Source organism: Dasypus novemcinctus, chromosome X (assembly GCF_030445035.2).
Source record: "Dasypus novemcinctus isolate mDasNov1 chromosome X, mDasNov1.1.hap2, whole genome shotgun sequence".
Classification (NCBI taxonomy): domain Eukaryota; kingdom Metazoa; phylum Chordata; class Mammalia; order Cingulata; family Dasypodidae; genus Dasypus; species Dasypus novemcinctus.
Window position 1 is genome coordinate 173,436,498 of NC_080704.1, and position 26,334 is coordinate 173,462,831.

At 44.9% G+C, this 26,334-nt stretch overlaps 1 long non-coding RNA gene across 5 annotated transcripts in view; it reads right to left on the reverse strand.

Moving 5' to 3' along the window:
• Positions 1-506: 506 nt before the first annotated feature.
• LOC111766500 (uncharacterized) overlaps positions 507-26,334 on the reverse strand; it is a 42,444-nt gene continuing 16,616 nt past the window's right edge. For 3 of the 5 annotated variants that reach the window (XR_011647928.1, XR_009184504.2, XR_011647929.1), the window contains one exon: positions 17,636-17,977. This is a non-coding gene — a long non-coding RNA (uncharacterized lncRNA). Of the gene's footprint in view, positions 4,690-17,635; positions 17,978-26,334 lie in introns of those variants that run through there. The other 2 variants (XR_009184505.2, XR_002798535.3) reach the window with 1 other exon arrangement.

The window sequence follows — 26,334 nt, forward strand, 5'->3', positions numbered from 1 at the left end:
ATAAACGACTGGTGGACACATCCATTTGCGAAAGGCTCTTCCTATTTTTAGCTCTATGTTCAGCCCATTTCCAGTGAGTAAAAGGATAGTTGGGACCACATGAGATTTTGCTCTCCTGGCGCGGTTTGTCCTTGAGAGTCAGCAGGAGGTAGGATATCCAGCCTCCCAGAGTGACCTGGGGTAGGGTCTCAGTCTTGCCTGTCCTGAGGAGGGCTTCCCTCCTAGACAAAGGCTGGAGGCCGGACACACATCTGGGAACCTGGATCTAGGCTGGACATATATCCGGGAACCCTAATCTTGCTAAGTCCTCAACACATGTTGGCTCTTCCTGGTGTTAGTATCTTTAACGCTTGAGCCCTCCATCCAGAAGCCTTGGGGCCGGATGGGTTTCGGAATTCCAGAAGGTGACGCAGCCCAAAGACCGAGTACATCAGGAAGGCCTTGGCAGGGCCTGCAAACATGTTAACTTTCCTGCAGCAAAATACACACAGCTTCACACAAAAAAATTTTTCATTATTTTTTTAAGACAAACTTTATTTCAACTTCAAAAAAGAAAATAACAGGCAAAAGGCGGTGTAACAAATTATGGAAGCATTACTTTAAATTAAAAATCCTGTGCAGGCACATTTCTCTTATTTAATCCTAAAGACAAATTCAGTTGTTTCTCCAGTGTTCCACAGGATGACTACATGAGCACAGATTGGTTAGGTCTCCTTATTAATGAAGAAAATGAAAAAAAAAAGCTTGATCATATTCACATCTCATAAAACTATATTCCATATTCTTTTTTTTTTACCTTTAGCATTGATATAGTACCTTCTTTGCCTTTGCTATGCAAATATTAAAATATCATTAACTATATTCTATAAATTACATTAGTTGTATTTTCCCCGTGTGTCATCATAGTCTTTTTTTTTTTTTTTAAAGATTTATTTATTTATTTAATTTCCCCCCCTCCCCTGGTTGTCTGTTCTTGGTGTCTATTTGCTGCGTCTTGTTTCTTTGTCCGCTTCTGTTGTCGTCAGCGGCACAGGAAGTGTGGGCGATGCCATTCCTGGGCAGGCTGCACTTTCTTTTCGCGCTGGGCGGCTTTCCTCACGGGCGCACTCCTTGCGCGTGGGGCTCCCCCACGCGGGGGACACCCTTGCGTGGCACGGCACTCCTTGCGCGCATCAGCACTGCGCATGGCCTGCTCCACACGGGTCGAGGAGGCCCGGGGTTTGAACCGCGGACCTCCCATATGGTAGACGGACGCCCTAACCACTGGGCCAAAGTCCGTTTCCCCATCATAGTCTTAACACCTTGTAATAGAGAAACATTCTTGTATTTGTATTAACCACAATCCTTGTCTATCACCAAAATCACTATATTATACAGGCCCTAGATGATCCTCTAGCTGTCTTTTAATTAACATTAGCCTCCCGAGACTGCCCCTTTCAGCCACAATCGCGTTTATAAATCAGCAGTGTTATAACACATTATAATGTATTCCCATCAACTCTATGCATTTCCACATAGTTACTTAAAAAATAAAATTCTTTATACTAGGAATAGCTTAGGTTCATTCATTTTAAGTTTTGCCACCCAAGAGTATAGGTTAAGGACTTTTGGTGGCCAGAGCTTTTTAGATAACAGATTGTGGACTGTATTACCCAGGAGGCAGCAGAGCTTGGCATCATTTCCTACAGAGAGCAGGGAAGAGGCTCCTGGCCTTATGAATCCCAGGCACCAACACAGCCCCTGATTCTCAAGCCCTGGGGGTCAGTTTTCACTGCCTCCCCATTGGCCCCATGGCCACTATCCATCTTTGATAAAAGTCCATGGATGGCCCCATCCCCAAAGCAAGGGGTATCTTCAAATGCAAGCCAAACAATTCCACTCCTCTGCCTCATAATATCTTCGTCCCTTCTCAGCTGGAAGCAGAGGGACATTGTCCAAAATCCCTCAAGATTGAGAAATGAACAAAAATAAGGGGGGCAAGTGTAACTACTGACTAAAGCCAATTTATTGTTACTGTAGTTATCTTGTGTTAACTGAGTAATTTCACATTGATATAAAAACTGTAAGCTAATAAATTCCCGTTGTGGAAGCCAAAAAATTAAAATAAATGTTAAAAAAATTAGAGACTAAAAAAAAAAAGACAGCAATAAGAAAATGAAAAGACAAGCCATTCTAGAGATAAGCAGAGAAATAAGACAGTAGGATTCTATTCTAGCAGCCAAAGGGGTACTGAGGCAAAGTACCATTAATCTGTTGGCTTTTATAAAGGGTATTTATTTGCAGTAGAAGCTTACAGTTACCAGGCCCTAAAGAATCCAACTCAAGGTACTGCAAGAGGTACTTTCTCACCCAAAGCCTGTTGCCACAGGTTGACACAAGATGGCAGGTGCTGTCTGCAAGGGTTCAGCCTTCCCCTTCCTCCTAAGGCTCCATGGTCCCAGCTTCTTCCTTTCTCAGCTGTAGGCTAACATAAGGTTTGTCTCTCTCCCCAGGGCTCATTTCTCTCTGGGCTCAGCTGCTCTGGTCTCTTCACAAGGTCAGCTGTAGACTATCAGGCTCATTCTCTTCCTGGGGCCTCTGCCATGTCTAATGGAGCCTTCTCTCTTTCCTCATGTATCTGCTTCTCTGTGTATTTACTTCCCAGGGCTCCAGGATCAAAACTCTAACTCCCCCCTCTGTCATTTAGTTTTCTTTGTGAGTTCCTGACCAACAAGGGGGTGGGGACTTGATGTCCTACTGATGTGGCCAAATCAAAACCCCAAACTTAATTTAATAAAGTAAAATGAAATCTCTGAACCTAATACAAACCAATACACCCAGAGGAACAGACCAGTTTACAAACATAATCCAATATCTATTTTTGGAATTCCTAAACAATATCAAACTGCTACAGATTCTAAGTCCATGAATGAGCAAAAGGAGTAGAATGGCCTTGACAGTTTAGACTTGTCAGACTATTTTGTGAGAACAAAATAAACTTCTACCTTATTTAAGCAAAAAAATAATAATAATAATAAAAAAAATAAAAAACAATGGATGTACCTGGGTCCCCAACCAGGCCACATCCCGTAGGACCTTTTGGACCAGGGGCCTATGTTCTCACTCTCTTCTCCCCCCCATCCAAGCTGGAGGCTTCTCACTGACTGCCCACTGCCAGCTGCAGATGCTGGGCTCAGGCCAGCATCCCCACACTCTTTAGTATTGTCCTGGCCTTCCTGGTGGAACAGAGATGCATCTTCACTCTCCTAGGAGCAGAGAGCTTTACAGTCCACAAACCACTCCTACACACATCATCTCTTTTGATCTCATCCCCAAGAGGTAGACTGCAAAGGGACAGATATTATTACTCTGGGGCAGCAGGTGGGAGGAATTGGAATATTGTGCCCATTTTATAGATGCAGAAATTGAGGCCCAGAGAGGTAAAGTGTCACAGAGCCTGCAAGTGGTGGCGCCAGGGCAATTCTAGGTTTACAACAATAGAACAAAGCTTGTGCTTCCTGCTTTGCTCCCCCTGTGGAGGGCACGAGCATGGCCATTTTCCACACACACACACACATGCATGCATTCATGTTCCTTCCTCTGTAGGCAATGGATGAAACCTCATAGCTTAGGAAAATCTCTGAAAAGCCTAGGCCAACATTTCCACAGTACACCTGAATTGGGGGTGTGGAGGTGGCAGGAAAGCAAATCCCCCCTCCAAACAGAGGCCCTCTTCCACATGCTTTCTTTACATCAAGAGGGCAATTTTCTATCTCACCTGTCAGACTGACCATTGCCTCTCATGGAGGAAGCAGGAGGCTAAGTAGCTGAAGAATGCGACAAAGACTCAGAGAGGTTGTGGTCAGCCCCAGAGATCACCCTGCCTCCAAGCCCCCCACGCAGACACACATGGGCACATGTGTGCATGAAGTCACACATGCATGTGCACTCATGCACACACCCCACAGGTGGGAAGCCAGGGCCTCCCAGGCAGGTCAGGCCAGAGCTGGACTGAGAAGCCATGTCTGCCAGTTCCCAGGGCAGACAAGGTAAGAGGAGGAAAATTCTCTGTATTCACAGAAAAAATGCAGCCATGCCAAGTCCAGGATGGTGGCGAGGCAGCCTTTGATGAGGCACAGCCTGGATGGGAGAATTCACCAAATAATTCACTTGCCAAGTTCTGGCCTTCCACCTGGCAAAAAGAGCCAGAAACAAATCGGCATGTGACTGAGAATTCAGATTGTGGGTTCTAAGAAGGGACATGGTGGTGGAAAGCCGAGAACAGGGGTGTGTGACAGTGGTACAAACACCCCTCTGCTCCACTCAGGGGCAGAATCCTTGCCAATTCTGTTCCATCCACCCCTGCACAGGCGAGGACTCCCTTCAAGCCCCTCCTGGGAGCTGGGATGTCTGGCGCCCTGATGTTTTCTCAGGGAGAGTTATAAGTGTCCAAACCGCAGATGCCCATGGGACATGGGCCCAAACCTGTCTTCAGAGTCCTTTCCACTCACATCCCCAAAACATGCCATGTCGGGCTTGGCTTGTCCCTCTGAATTCATGGCTCCTCATTCCTCTAGGCCATCCTGGTCACTTTGCTGCTCCCATGCTCTCCCCTTCCCTCAGGCTCAGTCTCGTGTGCCCTCCTGCCTGTGAGAGTCTTGGCATCAGGACAGCAGTTTCTTTGGCTCTCTGTTTCTCTCCTGATGGAAGCTGGAGGAAGGAAACGGGTCTTAGGACAATGTGTGATGGGAGAATGCACAGAAAACAACCAGGTTATGTCTTCAAGATATGGCCCTTCTGCAATCATCCCCCTCAAGTAGAGCATCCCCCAGAAAATAAAAGCATTTTCTATCTTAGTGTTCTCTCTCCAACAATAGGATAGGAGCTGGGACACTGTCCAGGCCTTGTGTCCCAAGAAGAGTAACCCCCAATCCCCACAGGCCCTGCGGCTGTGAGTGAAGGGGTATGTGTTATCTTCCATGGTGGTTCCCACAAGCCAAGAATATATAAGGACAGGGAGAGTGTAAACTACAATGTAAACTGCAATCCATGCGGTGCAGCAGTGCCCCAAAATGAATTCACCAAATGCAATGAATGTCCCACGCTGATGAAAAGAGGCTGTTGACGTGGGAGCAGTGGGGGGGTGAGGGGGGACAGTGAGGTGTATGGGAATCTCCTATATTGTTTTAATGTAACATTCTGTATTATCTATGTGTCTTAAAAAAAAAGACAATAAAAAAATTCCGTTTTCAAAAGAAACAACAAAAGAAAGAATATGTAAGTACAGTAACCTGTGTGTGTGTTGAGGGGGGTGGGGTGGGAGTGGTGGTATCTATTCGCTCTCTCCCTGGCCTGGCTGGTGGCAGGGACCCTTTAGGCAGAGTTTGGGGTACTTCACTATGACCCTCCCTTCACTTTGTGATGTCATTGGTGGTTCCCCTGAATCGCGGACTGAGGTCTCAGCCACAGGTTGGTCTGTTTCCAGCATGCATATCACCGCCCCATCCCTGCTCCCTGCCTGTCTCCCCATCCTGACTCATTGCTGACTCTCCCTCCTCAATCTCCATGGAAACAGAGGTAGCTGCTCTTACCTTTTGCTTGGAGGCTAGCTCACATTCTGCATTACCAACCTCTTTGCCATTTGAGTGCCCAATAAAACCCACCCTTTTAAGCTCTTGTAGGAGCCATAGGTTATTTCTATGGAGTCCCTTAATGGATGAGAATTCTCCTGGGGAAGGGAATGGGTCCTTGTGGATTCCTACACTCCAGAATGAGCACTTCCAGCAACAGGGAGCTCTGGCAATCCTGCCCCTGCTCTGGACAAATCTAGCATGAGTTCTGTATACTGAAAATAGCTTTCCCAGCATAGGCCTTCTGCAGTGGTAGATGCCTCCTGATATTGGGGGAGAGGGAGGCTTGTGTATAATAGGTGAAGGAATTAGTCAGTACAAGTATCCCCCTCCAGGTTCCAAGGTCCACTATATCAATGACATCATGTTAAACAGACTGGAGGAGAAAGAAGTGGGTATGTTGGGTGCCTTAAAAAGAGACATGCACTTCAGAGGATAGGTAAAAGTCTATAAAGAATCAAGGGCTCGCCCCATCAGTGAAGGGTTCAGGGGTCTGGCAATCTAAGGCATGCAGGGTTATCTTCTCCAAAGGGGCAAATTATTACATCTCATACCTCCCACCACTAAGAAGGAAGCACAATGCTTGAAGGCCCTCTTTGGGTCTGGAATCAGTGTATTTCGTATGGGGGAATACTGCCCTAATACATTTACTCTGTGGCAGAGAAGGTTGCCAGCTTTGAGTGGGGCCCAGAGGTAGGTAAAAGCTCCGAAGCAGGCCCAGACTGTAGTGCAGGCATTTCTCCCATTTGGGCATTATGATTGAGAAGACCCAATGATACCAGGTTGGACAAAGTGTCGTGCAGAGTTTGGAGCAAGCCCAACTGACAGACTCAGGACGTATATCCCTAGAGTTCTGGAATACGACCATGCCATCTGCAGTGTGTAATTACACTCTATTAAAAAAAACACCCACCTGTTTGCTCTGTGATTGGGAAGAGATAAAGCACTGGCTCATTAGACATCCCACAGTCATGTGACCAACACTATGCATCACGAGCCAGGTTCAGATAGATCTACAAATTCAGGTGGGTCTCATGGTAATCCATTATAAGATGGAAGTGATAGACCTGGGATCAGATTCAAGCAGGACCAAAGGTTACAAGCAGGTGACTTAAAACCCAATGTCATCTGCCACTCTTGCACCAGCGTCTCACCTTCAGTTAATTCCTATAGATTAATGGAACAGTGAGATCTTTTGGACTAGCTGCTGGTGGAGGGGAAATGCTGACTTAGTTCCTGGATGTGGCAGTTTGATATTTGGGTGCAAGGCGAAAGTGAACTCTTGTTGCACTGTGACCTCAATCAAGTGCGGCCATAAAAAGTGTTGAGTGGAACTCCTCTCAATGGTATATCTTATGACCCACTTCGCATTAAAAAAAGAAGTGGCCCAAAATAGGAATATAAATGGAATCACAAGCAGCAAAAAATATATTGACCAGCTGGACAGAGATTCTAGAATGAGAACTATTGGAATACTGGGATAAGCAGTTGGGGCAGAGCCATGTGAATGAACCTAAGGGAATGGGCACTAAATGTGAAGATTTGTTGTGGTAGTTTGAAGCTGTACGTACCCCAGAAAATCATGTTCTTAAAGCTGGTCCATTCCTGTGGATGTGAATCTATTGTGGATGGATACTTTTTTTTTTTTTTAGATTTATTTATTTATCTCCCCTTCCCCCTCACCCAGTTGTCTGTCCTCTGTGTCTATTTGCTGCGTCTTCTTTGTCCGCTTCTGTTGTTGTCAGCAGCACGGGAATCTGTGTTTCTTTTTGCTGCCGTCATCTTGTGTCATTTCTCTGTGTGGGGGGCGCCATTCTTGGGCAGGCTGCACTTTCTTTCGTGCTGGGCAGCTCTCCTTATGGGACGCACTCCTTGCGTGTGGGGCTCCCCTATGTGGGGGACACCCCTGCATGGCAAGGCATTCCTTGCGTGCATCAGCACTGCATGTGGGCCAGCGCCAGAAGGGTCAAGGAGGCCCGGGATTTGAACCGTGGACCTCCCATGTGGTAGATGGACGCCCTAACTGCTGGGCCAAGTCTGCTTTCCTGTGGGTGGATACTTTTGATTAGGTTACTTCAGTAGGGCATGACTCAGTGTGGATCTTAATCCTCTTATTGGAGTCCTTTATAAATGGGATGAATATGGAGAGGAAAAGAAACCACAGAAGAGAGAAAGCCAGAGGAAGTCAGAAGCTGAAGCAAGGAAGCCCAGAGGAGAAGGAAGAGCCCAGCAGATGTGGCCATGTGCCTTCCCATGTGACAGAGAAGTCAAGGACCTATGGCAGTTGGTCTTCCTGGAGAAAGCATTGCCTAAAGATGCCTTGATTTGGATATTTTCATGGCCTGAGAGCTGTAACTTGCAATCAAATAAATCCCCATTGTAAAAGCCAACCCATTTCTGGTATATGACATTATAGCAGCCTAGCAAACTAAAACATCTGCGTATCACAATCTTCATGCCCACCAGAGATCACCCACCATCGCATTCAATGGAGCAAGACCAATTCCATTTGCAGCAGAGACACTAACAAAGTAAACCAGGTAAAGAGAATGACCTGACTAGTTGACATCAGTCAGGCTTTGCCATTGACCAACCCACTGCTGGCACAATAGCCTTATGTATGAAGTTGCCATGGTGGTAGGGATGGATACTCTGTGTTAGGTCAACAGTATGGGCTCCCACACACCAAGACATATCTAACTACTTCTGCTGCCAAATCTTTAACTGCCAGCAACAGAGACCAATGTTGAGTCTCCTACATGGCATCAGTCCTCTTGGACACCAAGCAACCTCTTGTGGCTTATAGAGTACATCACACCCTTTCTATCATGGATGGGGCAGAAATTCATCTTTACTAGAATTTTTGCACATTGCATGTATGGGTTTGATTTTCCTGCCTTCAGAGCCATGTTCATCACCACATTCCAAGGGCTTACAGGGTGTTGGATCCCCTGACATAGGATATCACCTAAGATATACTGGGATGAAGGGATCCACATTACAGAAAAGAAGGTTTGAAGTGGGTGTATGACCAGGGATGCACAGATAGTACCTTATATTGTACCTCCCAGAAGTGCTGGTCTTATTAAACAAAAATGGCTTCTTTGAAGTGTTCATGAGATACAAAACTGGTGATGATACCATGTGAAGACAGGGTGCCATCCTTTGGGCAACAGTATACTCCATAAATATGTGATCACTGTTTCACAACAAGTGGTAGAACACATAACCCATGAACTCAGAGCTAGACTGACCACATAACTATTACTCCTAGTGACCCACATGGAAATTTGCGCTTCTTGCCCCTACAACTTTAGGTTCCATGTGTCGTCATCTGTGCTGTACAATAAAGTACTTAATAAACGCATTTTGCTATTTAAATATAAACAAAATATACTACAATAAAGTTAAAAATCCAGTTCCTTATTCTCACTAGATACATTTCAAGTACTCAGTAGCTACATGTGGCTCATGGCTACAATACTGTACAATGCTAGCTAATCATCCCAGTTCCCAATATGGAAGGCTTCCACCAGAAAACAAGTAAGAATCCCATTGAACTACAAATCAAGGTTACCAACTGGGCACTTTGGGCTCCTCATGCTATGGGCCCAAGAGGTAATGAGAGATGACACCTCATGTCAAAGTATAATTGACCCTAATCATCATGAGAGGCCACAATGAGGAAGAAAAGGGATATCTTTTAACACTAAGATGATCCGAGTGAAGGCCAGAGCAGCTGCAATGGCCTTAGAAGGGAATGGTGACCCAGAAGGTCAGAACTCTCAGGGATGAAGGTCCGTGTTACTCCACCAGATAAGCTACTGAGATCAGCAGAGGAGCTGCCTGAGGGTGACAGGACACTAGGATGGAGAGGAGAGGATAAAGGAGACCATGAGTATAAGTCTGGCTTCAAGAAGAGCTGTAGTAGTGGGGCAAAATTTGTCTCATACTCCTTCCTCTTGTGAACTGCCCTAGGAAAATCAACCAACCAGAATCCTGGAGGGGATGCTCTGAAATGAGGTAAACTTCCTTCAGGAACAAGCAGATCACAAGGGATGGATTTTTGTGGAGGCTGTGGTACCACCCAGATCCCCACTCCAAGACTGAAGCACTCATTTTCACATCTGCCTAGAATATACAATGAAGTCTCTCTTCAAAGAGATGTCAAGGTGTCAGTGGTGCAGGGACGTACGAAGGTCCAGTATATTTGCTGCTTTTTGGGACATTCTCGCAGGACCATTCCAACTGCTGGATCAAACTCTGATGCAAGTGCATTACAGTTCACCTCTTCCTTCTGTCCAGTCCTACTTCCCTCACTCCCTTATAGGTGTTTCCCTAAAGAGAGTTTCCACATCTGACCTTGTGCTGTTTGTTATAAGAACAAACTTGTGAGGTCCCCAAACACTGACCAGGTGGCATTCTATAGTCTCCTCTTGCAGAATGCCTTTGCCCAGGTATGTCTGGGACTTCTAAGTGTGGGTGTATTCCTCATGCACTGAGGGGTGGGAGTCCCTTCAGCTATTGTTAGATGGCACTGAATATGCCAGACATTTCCTTGTTTTTGAGTAATCCATCATCTGGAAAATGATGTTTGAGGAAAATATCGTTGGACACTTGCAAGCAAGCTTGTGCATGCAAAGGATCCCCTCTTCTTTAGTTGGAGGGAGGGTGCACTCTGGATTTAATGTGCTCAGGACAGACTCCTGTCCAGATCTCTCTACAAAAGAGTTGGTGGCCTGGGGTTCCAAGGGTGGGTGCTTCAGAGCCATACTGACCCTCAGGCTAGCTTGAACAGTTGCCATGATGACATTCCTTCCCGAGTCCCCTCACACAGCTGCCCACAAGAACACTGCCTGCTCTGTGTGCCTTTGAGATGGTATCATATAGAAGGATACAATAATCTGCTGGTTTGAGGGGCTGACTTCTTCCCTGACTCACATGGAAGATGTAGCTCTTTTGACTGAGGCCCAAATTGCACTAACTGGCTTTGACATCTGCTTGATAAGCGCCCCCCACCCCCAACCCGTTTGTTGAGGAAACCAGTGGGGTGCTTGGTTATCTTCTAGATCCAATTCCTCTTTTTCTCTGAGGATGTTTAAATTCCTCATTTGACTTGAGAAATAATTTGTGGGTTCTCAGATGGGAAGTGGTAGTGGAATGTCAAGAATAGGGAAGGGGGAAGCAGACATGGCTCAACTGGTAGAGCATCCACCTACCATCGGGGAGGGTCCAGGGTTCGAGACGAGGGCCTCCTGACCTGTGTGGTGAGCTGGCCCATGCGCAGAGCTGCCACACGCAAGGAGTGCTGTACCACGCAGGGGTGGCCCCATGTGGGGGTGCCCCACGCACAAGGATTGTGCCCACGCCCAGGAGTGGCGTGGCACACAGGGAGAACTGATGCAAGATGACACAACAAAAAAGACACACGGTTTCCCAGTGTCACCAAGGGTGACAACAGAACACACAGCGAATGGACAGAGAGAGCAGACAATAGGGGGAAGGGGAGAGAAATAAATAAATCTTAAAAAAAAAATAAAAGAATAGGGGTGTCAGTGACACTAGGACCCATTGGTCCCACTCTCAGCCAAATCCCCTGCTGATTCTGCTCAGTTCACCACTGCAAGTGTGGTGTCTCGCTTCACACCCTCATCTCCACTGAGGGGTGATGTCCTGGTCCCCCACTGTTTTCTCAGGGGCAAACAGCAGGTGCCTGCAGCATGCGAGACAACTGGGGACAGAAAGAGGGGCCCAAGCTTGTCCTCAGGGTCTCTTTCACCAAGCACCCCCCCCATATGTGTTATGTCAGCCTCTAACTTTTCCTTCCATTCGCACATGTTCCTAGTACCTCTAGGTCATCCTCCATTTCCTGGTCAAGTTTTTGTTCCGTCCCTCCTCCCTTCTCCTTGGCTGTCTTATCTAGTCACTTGTGGGAGCAAAACCTTGCAAGCAGACATCTAAGACTCTTGGCATTAGGTCCACAGTTTCTATGTATCTTTGTTTCTGTGCCATTGGAGGCAGGGGAAGGGGATATGGCCATCAGGATAAAAGTGACAGCAACACGTGGTGGGAGATGAAACGATGAAAAACCAGATTATATCTTCAAGACATGACCCTTTCATAGTCATCCCGAGTAAAGCTTTGCATCCACCAGACTTAAAAACAGCATCTTTTATCTTAGGCTTCGTGCTCCAAGAATAGGAGCTGGGACGCTGTACAAGCCCCATGTTTCCAGACACCCCCAATGTCCCACAGGCTCCACAGGTGTGTGGGAAGTGGTACATGTTGTCTTTCATGGTTTCTTTTACCATCCCAGAATATGTATGTTTAGAAACCCAAACAAGTGGGTTGAGGTTGGAGTGATGGCATGTATACACCTTCTTGCAGGCTTGTCCAGGTGGCAGGGACCCTGCTTATAGCAATTGCACTCTGGGACTTCCTTGGTGGTACTCCTGAGTCAGGGACCAAGATCTTAGCCGCAGGATGGCCTGTTTCCAGCACTGCACACCGCTGCCACTCCCTGCTCCCTGTCTCCCCATTCTGACTCACTGCTGGACTCCCACTCCTCACTCTCCATGGTAACTGAGCTAGCTGCTCTCACCTTTTTTGCTTAGAAGCTGTCTCATTCTGCCCGTTGACCTCTTTGGTATCTGAGTGCCTGGGAAAGGCTTCCCCTTTAAGTCTCTCAAGAACCAGAGGTAATTTCTGTGGACCCGCAAAACCGATCCTGCCCCACCCACTCTGCTCCATTCCTTTGTCCCTGACCACACAAACACAGGATGTGGTAGGCTTCTAGTGTCAGCTATTGTGCTCTGACCCTCACGCTTCACCTGGTAGCCCAGGCCACCTCACTCCAGTCACCATCACACAAGTTGGTTCTGAGACTCTCCCTGAGGATAGCAGTCCTCCCATAAGGCTCCAGGTGCATCTGTCACCTGTCTCACCCACCCCCAAGCCAAAAGCAATGGCAGCCAAACAGCAAAGGTTGGAAGGTAAACACCAGTGTTCTCGTTCCTGCTGCTGATGTGGGAGTGCACTAGGATAGTCACCTGTTGCCTCCACTGCCCCTTTCCCAAAGGGACAGTCTGCCCAGCATGTTCAGCAGGGAGAAGTTAAATCCCTCTGGATGAGGTTCTTCTTGGAGAAGGGAGTGGGTTAGTCTGGATTTCTGTGATCCACACAGAGCATCTACAGTACATAGGTTTGAGTATTGCAAGAGATGGACTATAGCGGATGCTCTGGTGCCGCCCAGAAACCTATTTCATGAATGAGGCACTCAATCCCCTAGCTGCCAAGGGACAATGTTGAGCCATTGCTCAATCCCTCTCCAAAGACTTGTCAAGGCATCCATGGAATGGGGAAATACAAAGGCCAGGTACATGTGCTTCTATTTGGGACATCTCACCAGTAACATCCCAACTACGGGGCTCCCCATGGGATTGGCTCCAGCCTCTGATGCAAACAAATCACAGTTCAGCTCTTCTTTCTGCCCTGTCCTACTTCCTTCATTCTCTAATAGTGCCTTCAAGAGCACGTCCACCTTCAACCCTGGGTAGTTGTAGGGACAAGTTTCTGAGGTCCCCAAACATTGACAAGCTGGCATTCCACAGCCTCCTCTTCCAGAATGCCTTTGACCACGTATATTTGGGGATCTCTAGGTGTGGGGATTTGCCCATACACTGAGGAGTGAGGGTATCTTCAGCTATTGATAATGCCAGGCATTTCTTTATTAGAGGGAGCCACAGTCTGGGAAATGACAGTTGAGAAAATTTGGTTGGCCACTTGCAAGGAAGCTTGTGCATGCAAGGGTCCCTCCACTGGACCTGTAGCCTGCCTAGCTCTTTTTCTAAGAGGTGATGACTTAGGGCTCTGAAGGAGAGTTGCTGCAGAATGCCATCCAGAAGACTGCAGAGCCTTGGGTGAGCTCGAGCCAGCTTACCATAGTGATATTCCTCACCAAATCCTGTCAGGAGCCTGCCCACAAGACCATTGCCTACTCGGTGGGCCTTGGAGATACTGTCACTTAGAATGAGGCAATTATCTGCGGTTCAAGGGGCTTATTCCCGCCCTTCTCTCTGATGCCTGAGTGAGGACTAAATCACACTAATTATCTTTGACATCTGCTTGATAAGCCCCCAAAGCTGTTTGCTGGAGACCTCAGTAGGTTGCTTGGTTACCTTCTATACACCAATGACTGTTTTTTCCTGCAGATGATTAACTCCTCACTTGACACTGAGAGTTTGCTTGTGGGTTCTGTGGTGGTGGAAAGCCAAGAGCAGTGGAGCATCGCAGTGACACTAAGGCCCCTCTGCCCACTCTTTGGCAAAGTCCCTGCTGGTTCTGCTCAATCCACCTTTGCAGGGGCAAGGATTCACTTCACACCCCCATCCTCACAGGAGGGTGAGGAGGGATGCCTGTGCCTCCTACCATTTTATCAGAGTGTTTTAAGTGTTCAAGCTGCAATTGCTCATAGGATGTAAGACAGTTGGGTGCAGGAGGAGGGGTTCAAGCTGGTCCTCAGAGTCTCTCCCACTTAGCTCCCCCACACTTAACATGTCAAGATCTCCTTCCAATTTTAAGGACTTCTCATCCCTCCAGGCCGTCCTCCCTCATGATCTAGCTGCTGTGCTCCCTGTGCCCTCTCCCGCAGGCTGTTTTATTTAGTAGTTTTTCAGGATCACAACCCTGTGAGTGCATGTCTGAGAATTTGAGGGTTTGGTAAGCAGTTTCTTTGGATGGTGGTTTCTGTCCCATTGGGGACGGGAGGAGGTGAATGGCCTTCAGGATAAAAGTGAGAGCAGTCCATAGTGGAAGAATACACAGTGGACAACAAAATTATGACCAAGATATGACCCTTTCGCAGTCTTCTCCCAAGTAAAGTTTTGCTTCTTCCCAAAAAACTAACACCTTCTATCTTAGGTCCTTTGTCCTTAGGAAGAGGAGCTGGGACACTGTACAAGCCCTGTGACCCCTGAGAAGTAACATGTAACCGCATGGCACTTAGCTGTGAGTGCAGTTGTGCATGGTACCTTCCATGGTTGCTTCCACCAGCTCAGAATATGGGGACATAGGAACCCATGTGTGTGGGTTGGGTAGTTGGTGTCTACATACCTTCTTCCAGGCCTGACCCAGTGACAGGGTTCCTTTTGCAGACCCTTCCTGTATACCTGGGCATCCCTGGTGGTATCGTTGAGTAAGAGCCTGAGGTCTTGGCCACAGGTTGGCCTGTTTCCAGCACTGCACATCACCACCCTCCCCCTGCTCCCTGCCTATCTCCCCATTCTGACTCACTGCTGGACTCCCACTCCTCACTCTCCATGGTAACTTAGCTAGCTGCTCTCACCTTTTGCTTAGAAGCCCAGGCCACCTCACTCCAGTCACCATCACACAAGTTGGTTCTGAGTCTCTCCCTGAGGATAGCAGTCCTCCCATAAGGCTCCAGGTGCATCTGTCACCTCTTTCACCCACCCCCAAGCCAAAAGCAATGGCAGCCAAACAGCAAAAGTTGGAAGGTAAACACCAGTGTTCTCGTTCCTGCTGCTGCTGTGGGAGTGCACTAGGAAAGTGATCTGTTGCCTCCACTGCCCCTTTCCCAGAGGGACAATCTGCCCAGCACGCTCAGCAGGGCCAAGTTAAGTCCCTCTGGGTGAGGTTCCTCTTGAAGAAGGGAGTATTTGTGGATTTCTGTATACCAGGTAAAACACTTCCAGCAATAAGAAGCTGTGGACAGGAAGCGGATTTGGCCCAGTGGTTAGGGCATCCGTCTACCACATGGGAGGTCTGTGGTTCAAACCCCAGGCCTCCTTGACCCGTGTGGAGCTGGCCCATGCGCAGTGCTGATGCATACAAGGAGTGCCCTGCCACGCAGGGGTGTCCCCCGTGTAGGGGAGCCCCACACGCACGGAGTGCGCCCCGTAAGGAGAGCCGCCCAGTGCGAAAGAAAGTGCAGCCTGCCCACGAATGGTGCCGCACACACGGAGAGCTGACACAACAAGATGACACAACAAAAAGAAACAGATTCCGGTGCCGCTGATAACAACAGAAGAAGACAAAGAACACGCAGCAAATAGACACAGAGAACAGACAACTGGGGCGGGGAGGAGAAGGGGAGAGAAATAAATAAATAAATCTTAAAAAAAAAAAAAAGAAGCTGTGGACAAACCTAGCAGGAAGTCTGTACACTGAAATATTTTTCCAGCACATATGAGCAATGGTAGATGCCTCATGATTTGGAAATGGTGTGGTCTGGTGTACCACAGGTGATGCGATTAGCCACTACAAATATCTCCTCTAGGTTCATATGTCTACTTTATCATTTATATCAGGTTTACTATATTGGATGAGCAGCAAGTAGCAGGTATGTTGGAGCCTCAGAAAGACACATGCACTTGAGATGGTCATAGACAAACCTTGCAAAGATTCAATGTACTGCCCTATCAGTGAAGGTTTTAGGGGCCTAGCAAACTAAGGTATGCTGTGTTATACCCTCTAAAGAAAGGGACATATTACTGCATCTCCCACCTCCCACCACTAAGAAGGAAGCACAATGCTGTGTAGGCCCCTCTGGATCTGGAAGCAGTGTACTCTATATGTGAGCATACTGCTCCAAAAGGGAAGGATGCCTGGAGTGATTGGGGCTCAGAGAAGGGAAGATCTCTGTCACAGGCCTAGACTGTAGGATAAGCAATTCTCCTGTTTGAGCCTTATGACTGGGAAGACTCAATGATATCAGGTGGGACATGGTAATATGTAGATTTTAGAGCAGCTCCAATGTGGGAATCATAACTTATATACCTAAGGTTCTGAAGCAGAATCATGCCATCTATAGCAAATAATTATACACCTTTAGGAAAACATCACCTGGTGTGTTCCTGGCATTTTGGGAGAGTCAGACCATCTGTCGTTACATATCCCATGAATATGTGTCCAACACTACCCATTGTGTGCTAGATTCTTTCAGATCCACAAGTCGAATGGGTCCCATAGTGATATGAATTGAATCATGTCCTCCACCAGTCCCCAAAAATACATGTTAATGCCCTAATCCCTAGTCCAGTGGAAGTAAACTCATTTGTAAATAGGATGTACATGATTATGGTGGGGCAAATTAGAAACAGAGTGGCCCTTAATCCTATAGGACTGGAGTCCTTACAAGCAGGACATGTGAATGCAGAAGGCAGATGGGGATAGACATGGCTATGTGACAGAGCCAGAGATTGAATTATGGATTGTGGGCAAGCCACCATAAAAATTCTACAGACTTCTTTGAAACACTGTGACCTTGCCAACACCTTGATTTTGGAATACTAGCCTCCCAAACTGTGAGACAACAGATTACTGCTGTTTAAACTAACCAGTCTGTGGTATTTGTTACAACAGCCTGGCAAACCAAGATGGTTTCTGGTGCCAGGAGTAGTATCTGAAAATATGGAAGTGGCTTTGGAATTGGGTAATGGGTAGACGCTGGAAGAATTTTGAGACCCTTGATGGTAAAAGCCTAGGTTGCCTTGAGGAAAATGTTAGTAGAAATTGGATGTGGATGGCAATTGTTTAGAGGCCTTAGAAAGAAATGATAACTGTATTATTGGCAACTAGGGAAAAGCTATCCACGTCATAAAGTGGCAGAGAACTTTGTGAAATCATGTTGTGATGTCAAATGGAAAGCAGAACTTGTAAGTGATGGACATGGATATTTAGCTGAGGAGATTTCTGAGCAAAGTATAGAAGTGCAGCCTGGTTTCTTCTTGCAACTTAGAGTAAAACGCAACAGGAAAGAGATTAATTGACGACTGAACTGTTAAGCAAAAAATAATTTCATTATTTGGAAATTTCTCAGCCTATACAGATAGCATGCTCTGGAACTATGGCCAGAAGTAGCCCTAACAGGGACCTTCCTGAATGTTCAAGAGATGAGTTCTAAGAAACAAGTCTCCCTGCAAGTTTGTGCTGAAGAGATGAGGCATATTACTCATGGATCAAAGAAACATCTCAGAGTAAGTCAGGAACACAAACGCAATTATCCAGGAAATAGATATAGAAGATCCTTTTTGCTGATAGTTTTAATTGTATGGAAGACCAACAAGGTCTTTGAGAATTTTGTGTCAGCAGAAACACTGACAGTCTGAACTAGAAAAGAATGAGATAGCATGAATGAGGGAAGAATGACTTCAAGGGCAGGATCATGGAAGCAGAGATCTGGGTAGAAGAGACGTCCTTAGGCCAAAAGAGAGGGCCTGCTGCTCCATTGTTTGGAGAAAGTAGGCCCATCCCAGTGTTTGGAGAGAGTGGGAACTCCACCCCAGTGTTCAGGGAGAGCATGGCCACCATCGCAGGTGTTTGGAGAAGGTGGGGCTCCTGTTCCAGTAGGCCTACAGGACCAAGCATCAAGCCACATTTTATTCTCAGGCCTTGAAATCTAATGGCATTTACCCTGACATGTTTTGGACTTCCTTGGGCCCAGTGACCTCTTTTTTCCTTCCAATTTCTCCCTTCTGAAATGGCAATTCTATTCTGTACCAGTACTACCATTAGAAGCAGATAACTTGTTTTCCAGGTTTTACAGACAGGGTAGACTACATCCTTGACTGATTTAGATTAGGGTTTGGCTGAAATGCCTTAAGGCCTTTGGTATGTTGAAATGGGGTGAATATACTTTGCATGTAGAAAGAACAAGTCTTTTGGGGTTCCAGAGGGAGGACTGTTATAGATCGAATCATACCTCCCATAAAGACATGATCAAGTCCTGTTTTAGTTTGCTAGGCTGCTGAAATGCAACATTCGAGAAATGGGTTGACTTTTACAGTGGGGATTTATTTGCTTGCAAGTTGACATTCTAAGGCCATGAAAATGTCCAAATCAAGACATCATCAGGTGATTCTTTCTCTCTGAAGCCCTGCTGCCAGTGAACTTAGACTCCTCTGCCATATGGCAAGGCACATGGCAGCATCTGTTCTTTACCTTCTCTCAGGTTTTGCTGCTTCATCTTCTGGCTTCCTTTGGCTTTCTCTTAGCTCCTGTGGCTTTCTCTGTCTCTCCATATTCATCCCATTTATAAAGGGCTCCAGTAAGACAATTAAGACCCACCCTAGGTAAGCGGACCTGGCCCAATGGATAGGACATCTGCCTACCACATGGGAGGTCCATGGTTCAAACCCTGGGCCTCCTTGACCCATGTGGAGCTGGCCCATGTGCAGTGCTGATGCATGCAAGGAGTGCCGCGTCACACATGGGTGTCCCCCACATAGGGGAGCCCCACGTGCAAGGGGTGCCCCCTATAAGGAGAGCGGCCCAGCACGAAAGAAGGTGCAGCCTGCCCAAGAATGGTGCCGCACACATGGAGAGTAGACACAAAAAGATGATGCAACAAAAAGAGACAGATTCCTGGTGCCGCTGATAAGGATAGAAGTGGTCACAGAACACAGCGAATGGACACAGAGAGTAGCAACTGGGGACAGGGGGGATAAATAAATAAATAAATATTTAAAAAAAAAAAGACCCACCCTGGACCTTGCCCCAACTGAAGTAACCTAAACAAAAGGTCCTACCCACAAAAGGTTCATAGACAGGAATGGATTAGCTCCAAGGACATAATTTTTTCCCTGGGGTCCACAAAAGCTTCAAAATACCACAAGTCTTAAACCCCATTCCTGTGGATGTGAACTCATTTGTTAATAGGATCTTAAAAAATCTGATTAGTTAAGGTGAGGCCAAACTGAATCAGGTTGGCCTTAATCCAATATGACTAGGGTCCATATAATCAGAGGAAATTTGGACACAATAGCAGACAGATGTGGAGAGAGACTTCTATGTGATGGAAGCAAAGACTGAGTAATGGATTGCTGGAAAGCCACCATAATGCTACAGACTTCAGAGAAAGCATGATCCTGTCTATGCCTTGATTTTGGACTTCTAGCCTCCAAAACTGAGACAACAAATTCCTGGTGTTTAAGCCAACCAGTCTTTTGTATTTGTTACACCTGCCCTGGCAAGCTAAGAAGGAAAATAACCATCATAAGATGGTGATCTGGAAACCGATACAAGTAGGGCAAATATTACAAGTAAATGACGTAAACTCCTATATCCTTTGCCACTCCTGTACCAGGGTGTCTCCTTTAGTTTGTTCCATAAGACTAATGGAACAGGGAGTGCCTTGTTACCATCTGCTAAATGCTGAAAAATGCTGAGCTTAAGTCATGTATGTGTCAGCTTGATATCTGGGTACAAATTGAAAATGGATTTTTGTTGAATCACAACTGCCACCAAATGTAGCCATATAAGAGAGTGGTAAGTGGAATCCTCCCAATGGGTAAAGCTTCAGGTAGGGCATCTGGTGATCCACTTCACATTAAAAAGTAAGTAGCCCCAAATAAAAATATACATGAACTCATGTTCTCAATGGGTGTAGAGGAAATATTTAAGACAATTTTATTATAAGCAGGGGAGAATAAAGGAATGTAAAAGGGAGGTAAGGTTTCTACACTTCACTCAAACTGGTAAAATGATGGCACTAGTAGACTATAAGCTATGTATATATAATTCAATTCAGAGAAACCACTAAAAAGCTATACAGAGAGTCACACTCAAAAATACTATAGGTAAATCAAGGTAAATTTCAATGTAAACACAGGAAGGCAGGAAAAAGAAAACAAACAATCAAAAAACAAAAATTAAATGGCAGGCCTAAGACTTAATGTACCAATAATTACATTAAATGTAAACGGCCTAAATGCACCATTTAAAAGACAGAGATTTGAAGAGTGACTTTAAAAGTATGGCTGGGGAAACGGACTTTGGCCCAGTGGTTAGGGCGTCCGTCTACCACATGGGAGGTCCGCGGTTCAAGCCCCGGGCCTCCTTGGCCCGTGTGGAGCTGGCCCATGCGCAGTGCTGATGCGCGCAAGGAGTGCCGTGCTACACAGGGGTGTCCCCCGCGTAGGGGAGCCCCACGCGCAAGGAGTGTACCCATAAGGAGAGCCGCCCAGCGCGAAGGAGGGAGCAGCCTGCCGAGGAATGGCACCGCCCACACTTCCCGTGCCACTGACGACAACAGAAGCGGACAAAGAAACAAGACGCAGCAAAAAGACACAGAAAACAGACAACCGGGGGAGGGGAGGGGAATTAAATAAATAAAAATAAATCTTTAAAAAAAAAAAAAGTATGGCTGTATGCTCTGTATAGGAAACTTTAAATATAATGATATAGGCAGCTTCAAAGTAAAAGGATGAAAAAGGACACATCAGGAAACATTAATCAAAAAAAGCAGGAGTTGATATAGTAACATTAGATAAAATAGACTTCAGCACAAAGACAATTACCAGAGACAGAGAGGGGCATTATACAATGATAAGAGGGTCACTCCACCCAGAAGACACAGCAATCTTAAGTGTACATGCACCAAGCAATAGGGCTACAATATATGCAAAGTAAAAACTGATAGAACTGAAAGAAAAAAATATATACAAATTCATAATTTATAGAGATTTCAACATCTATCTCTTAACAATTGATAAAACAATTATAAAATGAACAAGGATATGGAAGAACTCAACAACACCATAATCAAACAGGATCTCATTGAAAACTGAAATTAATAAAACACCCCACTCAACAACATCAGAATACATATTCTTTTCAGTTGCCCATGGAGCATATACCAAGATATGCAGGGCCATAAAATAAACCTCAACAATTAAAAAAAAAAGAAATCACACTGTATATTCACTTACCACAATGAAATAAAGTCAGAAAATAAATCACAGAAGGACAGGAAAATCTCAAAACACTTGGAAATGAAATATCACATTTTAAAAATCCATGGGACAAAGGGAAATTTCAAAAAAATACATTATAATGGAAGAAAATGAAAATACACTTATCAAAATCTGTAGCTAAAGCAGTGCTGAAAGGGTAATATATAGCAATAATTGCATATATCAGAAAAGTCTAAAACCAATAAGTTCCCATGTCAAGAACCTAGGAAAAGAAGACCAAAATAAAAATAAACCAAAGAACGCAGAAGGAAAGAAATAATTAATATTAGAGCATAAATCAATGAAATTGAAAACAAAAAAGTAGAGAAGATCAACAAAAAAAGGTTGTTCTTTAAATGTATCAACTAGAATTGATTACCCTCTAGCACAACTGACGAAAGAGATTCAAATTACCAATATAAACAATGAAACAGGGAATGACTATAGACTCTGAAGATATCAGATGGATAAGGGAATACTGTGAACAACTCTACATAAATTTGGAAACTTAGATAAAATGGAACAAGTCCTCAAAAAACATGAAATACTACAACTCACTCAATATGAAATAGAATAGCCCTATTAACTACCAAGAAAAATAATTCATAATTTAAAAAAATCTCCAGATCCAAATGGTTTCACTGCAGAAGTCTAACAAACATTTAAGGAAAGATTAGTGCCAATTCTACACAATCTCTTCATGAAAAAGACAAGAAGGGGACACGTCCCAATTCATTTTTATACCAAAGTCAGATGAAGACAGAAAAAAGAAAAAAAGAAAAAAGAAATGCTACTCATGAATGTAAAATTCCTTGGCAAAATAATAGTAAATAGAATTTAGCAGTATAGTAAAATAATTATACACAATAATAAAGTGGTGTTTATTCCAGAGATGCAAAGCTGGTTGAATATTTAATTATCAATCAATGTATCCACTGTTTTCGACTAAAGAAAAATCACATGATCATGTCAATGTATACAAAAAAGTGCATTTAACAAGATCAGCACACATTCATGATAAAAACTCACAGCAAAGTAGGAATACAGGGGAACTTCCTCAACATGAAAAGGAGCATTTACGAACAACCTACAGCTAATAATATACTCAATGGTGAAAGACTGAATGCTTTCCTCTTAAGTTCAGGAACAAGACAAGGATGTCTGCTTTCACCGCTTATACTACACAGAGCACTAGAAGTTCTAACCAATGCAGTAAGCGAAAAAGGAAATAAAAGGCATATCATTTGGAAAAGATGAAATAAAACTTCTCCCTTTTTCCTGACTGTTCTTCTCTTCTTATAAGGACTCCAGTCATATTGGATTGGGGGCCCACCCACACTAATGTGACCTCATCTTAACTAATTCCATTTGCAATGACCCTATTTCCAAATAAGGCCAAATTGTGCAGGACTGGGGGCTAAGACATCAATATATATTTTGGGGATACACAATTCAACCCACAACATAGTTTATCTATAGCAATCTATATATCTCCTATTGATTTTGTTTCTCTAGAGAACCCTCACACACTTCATAATTCCAGCTATATAACATTTTTTATAGCACTTTAAAAAATATTTTATTTTTCCCCAAGATGGCTCCCTCATCTGTTTGCTTGCTGTTTTTGCTCATTTTCTGCTCATTGTTCTTGCTCATTGTCTGTTTTGTTCCTTCTTAGGGGACACTAGGAACCTAACCCAGGACCTCCCATGTGGGAGGCAGGCATCCAGCTGCTTGAGCCACATCTGCTTCCTGGTTGTTTTGTTTTTGTGCTCACTGTCCATTGTTTGCTCACTGTCTTGCTTGTTGTTTTTTTGCTCATTGTCTGCTTGCTGATTTTGCTCATTGTTTTTGCTCAATGTCTGCTCATTGTCTGCTCATTGCTTGCCTGGAAACTGAACATGGCAGGCACCCAACCACATGAGCCACATCCACTCCCATAATTCCAGCTACACAACATTTTGAAATAAAAACAATTACACAGTCCTGATTATGATAGCAGTGGCTGAGGGGCTGGGGCATGTAGCACTGGTGGCAGAGCTGGCAGAATGGAGCAGCAATGAGGGCTGGTCCAGTCACCAACAGAAAGTTGAAAAATAATACAACTTCCTTGACTTTTGGGAAGATGGGGGATTAGAGAGACAAGGACTCATTTCTCTCCCAGAAAAAGAGCTAGAGGACAGGAAGAAATGGTATGAAAAAAAAATGTTCTAGGGCTTAGAACACAAGGGAAAGGCTGGATACCACCTGGGGGGGGGGTGGGGCAGAGGAAAAGAATCTAAATGGGAAAACTCTGTGAGTAAAAGCTGCAGCTGCCAGTGTCCAGTCCCCCACCCCCAGAACATACAGCACTGAGCCGTCCATACTCTGGCCAGTGGCAAAGGACAGAGTGGGCCATGGGAGTCCACCTCCCCAGGAAAGGGGAGACAGAGGGACACAGCCCAAGGTTGATTCAGCATTTGGTCACAGATTTGGTCTGTTGTGTCCCACAAGCCTTTCCAGACCTGGGGCCATGACATTGTTTGCCTTGGGGGCTAGCATGGGACTAAGGAGATCCAACCCTCCCAAACACCCTCCCTACTGACAGGATTGGTTACTGAGGATGCAGAATGGAGTGGAATTATTTCCTTCACAGGAAAAGGGAGGAGGCTACAGTGAAGGCAGTGCTGAGAGAAAAATTTATAACCCTAAACGCCTATATTAAAAAAGAAGAAAGCGCTAAAATCAAAGACTTAGCTGAACACTGGAGGAACTAGAAGAACAGCAAACCAATCCCAACTCAAGCAGAAGGAAAGAAATAATAAGGATTAGAGCAGAAATTAATGAAATCAATGAAACTAAAAGCTGGTTCTTTGAGAAGATCAATAAAATTGAGAAACCCTTAGCTAGACTAACAAAGAAAAAAGAGAGAAGATGCAAATTAATAAATTCAGAAATGAAAGGGGGGCCTCTAAGGCATATGAACATGTTCAAATGTTCATGGGGCATTGTCTTGGTGGGTAGAGACCCACACAATAACTGAAGAATACTGAATTCTCATCCCGGTGAGTTCTGCTAGTATTATATATTGCCTAAGAATTACCCCCCTGAAAGCCTCCTCATTGCTCAAACGTGGCTTCCCTCTAAGCCAAACTCAGCATATAAATGCACTACCTTCCCCCCCTGGAGTGGGACAGGACTCCTGGTGATGAGCCTCCCTGGCACCTAGGGATTATTACCAAGCAATGACTAGTGATGCATCTGGAAAAAGACCTTGACCAGAATGGGGAAATATTAAATACAAATGAGTTTTTATTGCAAAGAGATTTCAAAGTGAGTCAGAGATCATTGCATAGGTTACACTTATGCACGTCTCAGCAGGATCTCATTTGACTGCCACAGTGAACAGTGTCTCAAACAGTGGGGTTCCTGAGGGCTCTAGAGACATCTAGAGACTATAAGCAGGGCAGACAATCTCAAGAATTTGGCACCCTGCCAGCAGGCCTCACTTTGGAATATATGCTCCCCAATGTAATAGAATTAAGAGTAATTTATAGTTTCCCTACACAAGGCTCTTTTTTTTGGCTTTTATAAAGGGTATTTATTTGGGGTAAAAGCTTACAATTACAAGGTCCTAAAAAGCCCAACTCAAAGTTGATTTCTCACCAAAGTCAGTTGCCACATGTTGAAGCAAGGAGGTTGCCAATCTTTGTGAAGGTTCAGCCTTCTTCTCCCTCAGCTCCAGCCTGGCATAGGGTTTGTTTCTTTCTGGGCTTTCTCAGCATGGTGAACTATCAGGCATATTGCTCATCTCTTCCCAAGGGTCACAGGATCAAACTTCTCTCCTCAGCCATGTTTGTGGAGCTCTTTTTCCTCCTGTGTCCACTTCTGTGCATCTTCTTGAGTGAGAGTCCATTTATATCAGTGCACCAAGGGGCCAGGGACTTGGCCTGAGTCACATGTCCCTTTTATTTGAACCTATTATTAGCACTATACTTGTTAAATATATGTCCAAGAGACTTAAATCTTCAGTCTGTTCATATGCCAATTGAGCCCTGAATCTGATCAGAGTTGCAACACCTACTCTCCAGTTCACTAGTCTTACCCAGAGAGTATCCCCAAACCAGAGAGTATCTACAACTGCAAGCAAGACAATTCTATCCAACTGCGCCATGGGATCCAAGGCCCCTCTGAATCAGAAACAAAGTGGGCATCACCATCCCCAAATCCTCAAGATTGGGGAATGAACAATGGACTAAAGTAGACTTATTATTATTCTACTCTTTTTCTATGGTAGACTTATTATTCTAGCAATGGAAGAACTTGTATTAGTTGTTATAAAGGCAGTAGCCACCAGAGGTTCGGGGTGGGGGTGGGGGGGAAAGAATATGGTTCAATATGGGAACATTTTGGAGACATTTGAATTATCCTGCAAGACACTGCCGTGACAAATACGGGCCATTAAACATTTTGTCAAAACCTACACAATTGTGTGGGGCAAAATGTAAACTATAATGTAAATTACAGACATGGTTAGTAGCAATGCTTCAATATGTGTCTATCAATTGTAACAAATGTACCACAATAATGAAGATGGTGTTAATGTTGGAAAGTGTGTGTGGGGGGTGGGGTATATGGGAATCCCCTATATTTTTGATGTAACATTTAAGTACTCTAGAGCTTCTTTTAAAAAATTAAAAAAATTAAAAAAAAGAAATGAAAGAGGGGATGTTACAACTGACCACACAGAAAAAAAAGAATTATAAAATGTGTAGTAGTTTGATACAGTTATGAATTCCAAAAATAGATATTGGATTATGTTTATAAACTGGTCTGTACCTGGGTGTGATTAAATTATTATTAGGGATTTGATTGGGCCACATCAGTAGGGTGTTGAGTCCCCACCCCTTGATGGGGGGGGGGACTCACAGATAAAAGACATGGCAAAGGACAGAGTTGAAGTTCTGATGTTGGAGTTTTGATACTGGAGTTTTGAG